The sequence below is a fragment of the Aulonocara sp. 'chitande type north' Nkhata Bay genome, linkage group LG3 (assembly GCF_057382095.1).
Source record: "Aulonocara sp. 'chitande type north' Nkhata Bay isolate Kocher_YH1m ecotype deep benthic linkage group LG3, A_spYH_male_GT1.1, whole genome shotgun sequence".
In the NCBI taxonomy this organism is placed as follows: domain Eukaryota; kingdom Metazoa; phylum Chordata; class Actinopteri; order Cichliformes; family Cichlidae; genus Aulonocara; species Aulonocara sp. 'chitande type north' Nkhata Bay.
The window spans coordinates 34,478,222-34,486,637 of NC_141346.1; positions in this window are offsets into that span (position 1 = coordinate 34,478,222).

The following is an 8,416-nucleotide window of genomic DNA, read 5'->3' on the forward strand; positions in this document are numbered from 1 at the left end:
ATTCTCATTTAAAATGTCTAGCTTTTAATAAATAATTATCCGAATCTTACACCGAAAGTTTTAATTTGATGTAAAATGAATAGAAGTCAATTACTGTATATAGTGACTATTAAGTCTAATATATATACCCTAGTAAGCTATAGTACTTTTTCCTTTGGGAAGGTACCATCTGTACAGTCTGCAATTTTGTTGAAGAAAGATGTTGAATCTATTTAATATTTCTTGAAAAATAATTGATTTCTGTGCATTTTTTTTCACACTGCATCAAATTAAGGTTGATTACGTTGATTAAGCATCATGAGGTGGAGCGTGAGGGGTGGTTCCCTATTTTTTATTTATTTATTTTTGTTGTTGCTGGGAGTTGGAACCCTATTAGTTAGGTTGCTTAATATTTACGCTAAGTACTCTTTAAAATACCAGAATAGGGAGGATGGTGTAGGTTTAAGTTTATTAGATTGATCAGTATTGCTGAACTATAAATATTTTTTTTTTTGCATATAGGTATAACAGAATAGCTTTAGTGTAGTTGTTGTTTTAAACTTGAGTATGAACTTATACAAAATGCAGCAAGATATTTTTAAAAAAACAGTTTTATTGATTAAAACACACTATATCGGATTCATATCGGTATCGGCAGATATCCAAATTTATGATATCGGTATCGGTATCGGACATAAAAAAGTGGTATCGTGCCATCTCTACTTGTGTCTAAAAAAAATAGTACCTCGCTTATTTGGAGGTACTTTGGATTTGATAAAGACAACTTTCTGCAAACACAGCTACTCTGCAAAATTTGCCAAACACTCGTGGCAACCACCAGAGGAAACACGACTAATCTCCACCATCATCTTCAATACAACCAGAGAGAACTGTTTGAATAGTTCCAGAAAGACAGGGCTAGCCAAACAAAGGTTGCTAATGTTAAGACAAAGAGCGCAGCAGTCCAACAGCCGTCTCTGTATCAGTGTTTTTCAAGTGGAACTCCTTATGAGAAAACGTCAAAGTAGTACAAAGAAATAACAGAGGCCATTACACATTTTTTGGCTAAAGACATCATGCCTATAAATACAGTTAGCAGAGAGGGCCTCACCAGTCTGATACATAAAGTGGACCGGAGATAACGCATCCCCTCACAAAACTACTTTTCCCATGTCGCCATTCCACAAATGTGCGAAACATGTTGCAAGTCATGTTTGAACTGAGCCAAGCTGAAAACTACGCACGCACTAAGACCTATGGTCAAGTCGTACAACGGAACCATATATGAGTTTCACAGTGCACTTCCTCACCGAAGACTTTGAACTGAAAACACAGTGTCTAGACACTGTGTATTTTCCAGACTCTCACACTAGTGAAAATATAGCCCATGTATTATGTGAGGTGCTAGCCAGCTGGGATCTTAAAGAAGTCCGACAAGTGTGCATCACCACAGACAACGCTGCCAATGTTGCGAGAGCCACGGAGCTAAACAACTGGGTCAGACTTCAGTGTTTGGATACAGGCTGCACCTAGCAATCAGTAAGTTTTATTCAAGGCAAAACTTTTTTTAACTATGAAAATGTGCTGTACGTTACTATCAAATTATTTTTATTAGCTTCAACTTATGTAATGACAATATTGATAAGGATAATGTTACCTTTTTTTTTTAGACAACTTTAGTTATACGTTTCAATTCGTTTTTACAAACAGGTTTTAAACAGTACTGTTTTTTTGTTTCCTCTTCTTTCTCCAGAAAATTCTGTCAAAGATGATGCCGCAATGCCTGAGCCATTGGACTTTGAAAAATGTTAGTTGGACATTTTTGCCACAGCTGGAAAGCAAAGATGGCTCTGAAAAAAGCACAGCAGAAGCTTAACCTGCCAGAGCACACACTCATCACAGAATGCCCAACCAGGTGGGGTTCCAGGCAGAAGATGATCGAGAGAGTCCTGGAGCAGCAGCGGGCCATTTCTGATGTCATCTCAGCAGACAAGAAATCAAGACACTTGATTCCTACTTGGCAGGATCTTGAGGTACTGGAGTCTGTCAACCAGGCATTACACCCCCTTCAAGACTTTACAGATGCCCTCTCTGGTGAGAGTTACATTAGTGTTTCATATGTAAAACCGGTCCTTCATCTGATGAAGACGTCGGTGCTTGCAGAGAAGTAAGAAGACAGTGATTTGACAAAATGAATTAAGAAGAAAATCCTTGACCACCTGATTACTAAATATGAAAATCCAGAAACCCAGGAACTTCTAGACATGGCGTGCTTCATGGATCCCAGATTTAAAGTCAGCTACATCAGCACTGACCGACTCTCAGACATCAAGACCAGAGTGATGTCAGAAATGGAAGCAGTGGCAGAGAAGGTATTCATGCATGCTTATATATAAAACCTTTCAATTCATATTTAGTCCAAAATGTTTACTTTTCCTGTATTCTGCTCTCTGTTCCAGGAGAGAAGCTCCGCTGAACCAGAGGCCCAGACAAATGATCCACCCAATCCTCCCCTGAAGAATGCAAAAAGGTCACTGGGCAGTTTCTTCAAGGCATCTCCAATCCCTACCTCCTCTTTTATGCATGTTTCATAAGCTGTTGAAGCTGAGCTTAGCAGCCACTTGCTATCAACGGCCATAGACAGTAAGCAAGACCTCTTGGCATGGTGGAAACTCCACCAAATTACATTCCCACAGGTAACCAAGCTTGCAAGGAAGTATCTCTGCATACCTGCAAGTAGCTCACCTTCAGAGAGATTTTTTTAGTACATCAGGAAACATAGTAGCATGTCAGCGCACATGTTTAAAACCTTGGAAAGTTAACATGTTGGTTTTTCTTACCAAGAACTTGCCATAAAAAACATCCACTCAGGAAGGATGAATGCAAGATAAAGAAACCTTTTTTTTTTCCAAAAAAGTACAAACATACACTACCTACATTGTTCTTAATTGTTGATAATATTAGTCTTGGCCAGTACTACCACAAAGGTAGACAATTGTTCTTTGGTGTGTTTCCACAGCAAACAAGTTCTTACCTATAGTTTAATCTAGTAAAGTTTCCTCTCCAGTTTTGACTTACATCATAACTACTTGGTGAGTGGTAAAATGATGAAGAACTACATTGAGATAATTTGCAGTATAATTTAAGTTATGTTTATTTAAAACTAATTATAGACACCGGAAAGTATATCTTTCAGAATTCAAGCCTCAGAAAATTTTTTATGGGGGCAATGTTTCAATGCTAAAGTGCACTTTGTTGTTACACTGCTAATACAGCAGCTTTCTTTAAATAAAACTGTTGTTAAAACGGAAATTATATATTTGTTTGTTTTTTTGCTATTTATTTTATTGCAAGTCATATTGTTATCACAATATTGATCACAGTAATCGCACATTGCAGGTTTTCCTAATATCGTGCATCCCTACACACAACCATATCCGCTGCTGTTTAAATGCAAACTTTATTACCTTTGAAAAACATCCATTTGTGTTGTTGCATTTCTCAAGTGTAATCTACATTTTAATGTTAAAGTCTCTAACACAACAAGAAATACCCGTTAATAATGTGATATATTGCTGAATATAGCAATGTATTACATTTGCTGTGGAGGGATATTTAACTTAGTAATAAGCACAAATATTTAGTACAAGTAAAATTACTATGAGCAAGAGTTATGAACCAGACAAACATGTTTTTTGTGCAGAAGAGTTTACAGTGCAAAAAAGTTCTTCTAAATAAGCTAAGCATTCCATTGTTAGTATGTCATTCTCCTTTACTATTTACTTGATGCATTCTTGGTGCTGTAGAAGTATACTCTTTGCACGTCATCCACAGCATCTGAAGGGAAAAGGAGGTAAAGGAATTAGGTAGGCAATGTTTGTACAATACTTGCACACATGCATTAACATGATGTACTGTAAGCCCAGCCAGACCGGCAGATGATGTTGAGGTGCTTTCCACAGAATTGGTCCTGCCAGATGAAGTGTTCTCTACCTTTTACCATACAGAACCCCATAAAGGACAATTAGGATAAGGGGATGAACGTTTTTAAAGTGGTAGGTAATTTCAAGTGCAATGTTTTTACAGCTCTACAAATATCAGCAGACTTTACTGTATGTGCATTTTGTTGCACAGTGTGTCGCTAGTTAATTGTGCAGCTGCTGTATTTCACAGGAAGATTAAAGAACGAAAGCCAACTTCACTCAGAGAGGGAAAACGATCGGAAAGACAGGCCAGGAGAGGGCGATTAGAGTTTTTATTTAACGTAAGGTGGTGTTTGATAAACTGGAAACCCAAAGCTATTTTTAAATATTTTGAAACATCCTGCAAAACAAACAAAGGTATAATGACTTTGTCTTATTTAACGTTTGCATGAAAAACCTCACTGTTTAGTGCAGGATAAACAAATCCCTTTTCTGTACTGTGATGGATTTAAAATAAAGAAAGGTGTGTTGGACTGATGTTCATGGTCAGTGGTAGGTTATATTAACAGTAGTAAAGATTAATATGACTTCATACACTGAATTCCACCTTCACACCAGCATTATACGGTCTAGTATAACAATAATATGAACCATATACAGTCAGTGTAGAGGATGGAAATCAACTGAGACAACTGAAAAATCAGTTTTTCCTCTCATTTTACTGATTCAAGGTGAATTCATTCATTACAACTACAACCTAGACTTTTAAAATATTTTATATTCTCATGATTATAATTGTATTACAGTAATATAGCACAAGTTTCAGTTACTTTTGCAAAAAAATAGCTGATAGGAACGTCATCAAGAGTTACTTTTTTAACTTTAAATATATTTAAGAGCCTCTACTTTCTCACTTTTAATTTAGTAAAGAAGTTGATTCAATACTTCAACTTTTACCAATCGTAAATTTTAAAACAAGTAACTGTACTTCTACTTAAGTACAGACTGTACTTTTCCTACCTCTGGTCCTGAAGTACTCAGTGTTGTTTTGTCTCCTTTTCATTTTCTCTTTTTTTGGTGTGTGTGTCTCGTTTTACTTTCTGTTCCTTTGTTTCCATTATGATTGTCTGCTCTGCCCCTAGTCTCTTCAGCTGTCATTTTTTCCACCTGTGTGTCACTCTTTTCATTATCTCAGATAGCTCTCATTGTATTTATAGAACTGTCTTATCAAGATGTCTTTTACTTGTCATTTATCCTCCATACACATCTTCGAATGAACCTCTTAATTTGTCACTTTAAAACCCATGTTGAACAACAGTCTCACGTCAGGCAAGAAGGACAAGTATAACCAGGTGAATCGCTACTGAGCCTCACCTAACCGTTTGGGTGTGTTAATAGTTGCTAATCAAACACAGCATCTTCAGTTTCCCTGAAACTAGAGTTTCGAGGATTTCACTAATAAGAGAAGGTTAATGTGCTTGCAAAAACAAAAACACTCCTTATATATGTTATTTTGTATTACTGTTTTGATTGTTCAGTTCTGAATTTCCCAATCCTAATCAACAATTCATCACTGGGGTCTTTAGAATAATAAAAAAAGAACTTTATAACTAAATATGGACAGGGAGTGCAGAATTATTAGGCAAATGAGTATTTTGTCCACATCATCCTCTTCATGCATGTTGTCTTACTCCAAGCTGTATAGGCTCGAAAGCCTACTACCAATTAAGCATATTAGGTGATGTGCATCTCTGTAATGAGAAGGGGTGTGGTCTAATGACATCAACACCCTATATCAGGTGCGCATAATTATTAGGCAACGCCCTTTCCTTTGGCAAAATGGGTCAAAAGAAGGACTTGACAGGCTCAGAAAAGTAAAAAATAGTGAGATATCTTGCAGAGGGATGCAGCAGTCTCAAAATTGCAAAGCTTCTGAAGCGTGATCATCGAACAATCAAGCGTTTCATTCAAAATAATCAACAGGGTCGCAAGAAGCGTGTGGAAAAACCAAAGCGCAAAATAACTGCCCATGAACTGAGAAAAGTCAAGCGTGCAGCTGCCAAGATGCCACTTGCCACCAGTTTGGCCATATTTCAGAGCTGCAAAATCACTGGAGTGCCCAAAAGCACAAGGTGTGCAATACTCAGAGACATGGCCAAGGTAAGAAAGGCTGAAAGACGACCACCACTGAACAAGACACACAAGCTGAAACATCAAGACTGGGCCAAGAAATATCTCAAGACTGTTTTTTCTAAGGTTTTATGGACTGATGAAATGAGAGTGAGTCTTGATGGGCCAAATGGATGGGCCCGTGGCTGGATTGGTAAAGGGCAGAGAGCTCCAGTCTGACTCAGACACCAGCAATGTGGAGGTGGAGTACTGGTTTGGGCTGGTATCATCAAAGATGAGCTTGTGGGGCCTTTTCAGGTTGAGGATGGAGTCAAGCTCAACTCCCAGTCCTACTGCCAGTTTCTGGAAGACACCTTCTTCAAGCAGTGGTACAGGAAGAAGTCTGCATCCTTCAAGAAAAACATGATTTTCATGCAGGACAATGCTCCATCACACGCGTCCAAGTACTCCACAGCGTGGCTGGCAAGAAAGGGTATAAAAGAAGAAAAACTAATGACATGGCCTCCTTGTTCACCTGATCTGAACCCCATTGAGAACCTGTGGTCCATCATCAAATGTGAGATTTACAAGGAGGGAAAACAGTACACCTCTCTGAACAGTGTCTGGGAGGCTGTGGTTGCTGCTGCACACAATGTTGATGGTGAACAGATCAAAACACTGACAGAATCCATGGATGGCAGGCTTTTGAGTGTCCTTGCAAAGAAACGTGGCTATATTGGTCGCTGATTTGTTTTTGTTTTGTTTTTGAATGTCAGAAATGTATATTTGTGAATGTGGAGATGTTATATTGGTTTCACTGGTAAAAATAAATAATTGAAATGGGTATATATTTGTTTTTTGTTAAGTTGCCTAATAATTATGCACAGTAATTGTCACGGTTGTTAAAGAGTGGACTCAGGCGCGGAGCTCAGAAATAATGACAGTGCATTTATTTACAGTGCAGCAAGGTGACAACAGTTCAAATGTGCAACAATGGTGATAGAGCGTCCCTCCTTCCGTGTAAGCTCGTGCATGGTAGTGAGTGCCCATCTCTCCTCCAAGTGCTTCCTTAGTGTCCGTAAATCCTCCGTCAATCCCTGGGTGAACACACACACACGACAGCAGAATGAGTACGAAGATCAGACAGTACTTCAATAACGTTAGCGACTCGAAAACACTACCAGGCTTAGTGCAATACTCCAGCGCTGTCTGTCACTCAGCCACACCATTAAGTAGCCCTGCTGAAGATGGTAGTTGATTGGCAGCAGCTGGTGGATTGACTGCAGGTGTGGCAGCTCCGGGCGACAGCACTTCCGGGTCGGAGGTAGCCTGTTGCTAGGTTACCTCCTAACACATCACAGCGGAGCCGGAGGGGAAGACAGCGCGATAGAAGAGACACATACACACGCACACAGATATACACACACTGGCAGGTCGACCGGTCAGGGCGCTGTCAGATCCTGACAGTATCCCCCCTCTAATGGGAGCCACCCGGCGACCTACCAAACTTGTCAGGGTGCCGGCGGCGGAATTCTCTCACCATGGCGTCATCGAGAATTGCAGACCGCGGCACCCAGGAACGCTCTTCCGGACCATAACCGTCCCAATCCACCAAAAACTGAAAGCCCCTACTGCGGCACCGGGCATCCATAATGCGGGTGATGGAGTACGCCGGCGCCGTCGATAATCCGGGCGGGTGGCGGGGGCCCAGGAGGCGGGCACAGCGGGCTGGTCCGAACAGGCCTCACCTGCGAGACATGAAAAACATTGTGAGTTCGCATGTTACGAGGCAGGCTCAACCGAACCGTCACTGGATTCAACACAGTTTGGACAGGAAATGGGCCAATGAACCGAAGAGCAAGCTTCTTAGATTCAGTTCTGAGAGAAACATGCTTGGTCGAGAGCCACACCCGCTGGCCCACCTGGTAGTCCGGTGCCGGGATGCGGCGGCGATCAGCCAGTCTCTTGTTCTGGGCCGCCGTTCTCAAGAGGGCCGCTCTGGCGGCGCGTCACGCTCTCCGACAGCGCCGCATGTGGAGCTGGACGGATGGAACGGCCAATTTTCCCTCAGAGATGGAAAGAAGCGGGGATGGAAAGAAGCGGGGAAAAGAAGCGTCCTTGATAGCCCAAGGACGCCTCGAACGGGGACACACCGGTGGCCGCCGACATACTGGAGTTGTACGCATATTCCACCCATGCGAGCTGCTCGCTCCACGTTGATTGGTTGGAGGAGATTACACAGCGCAGCATAGCCTCCAGCACCTGATTAGCCCGTTCCGTCTGGCCGTTGGTCTGGGGATGGAAACCCGAGGACAGGCTGTCCTGAGCCCCTAGTTCCGCACAGAACTCCCTCCACACCCGGGACGTGAACTGGGGACCACGATCAGACACGATGTCCCGAGGAA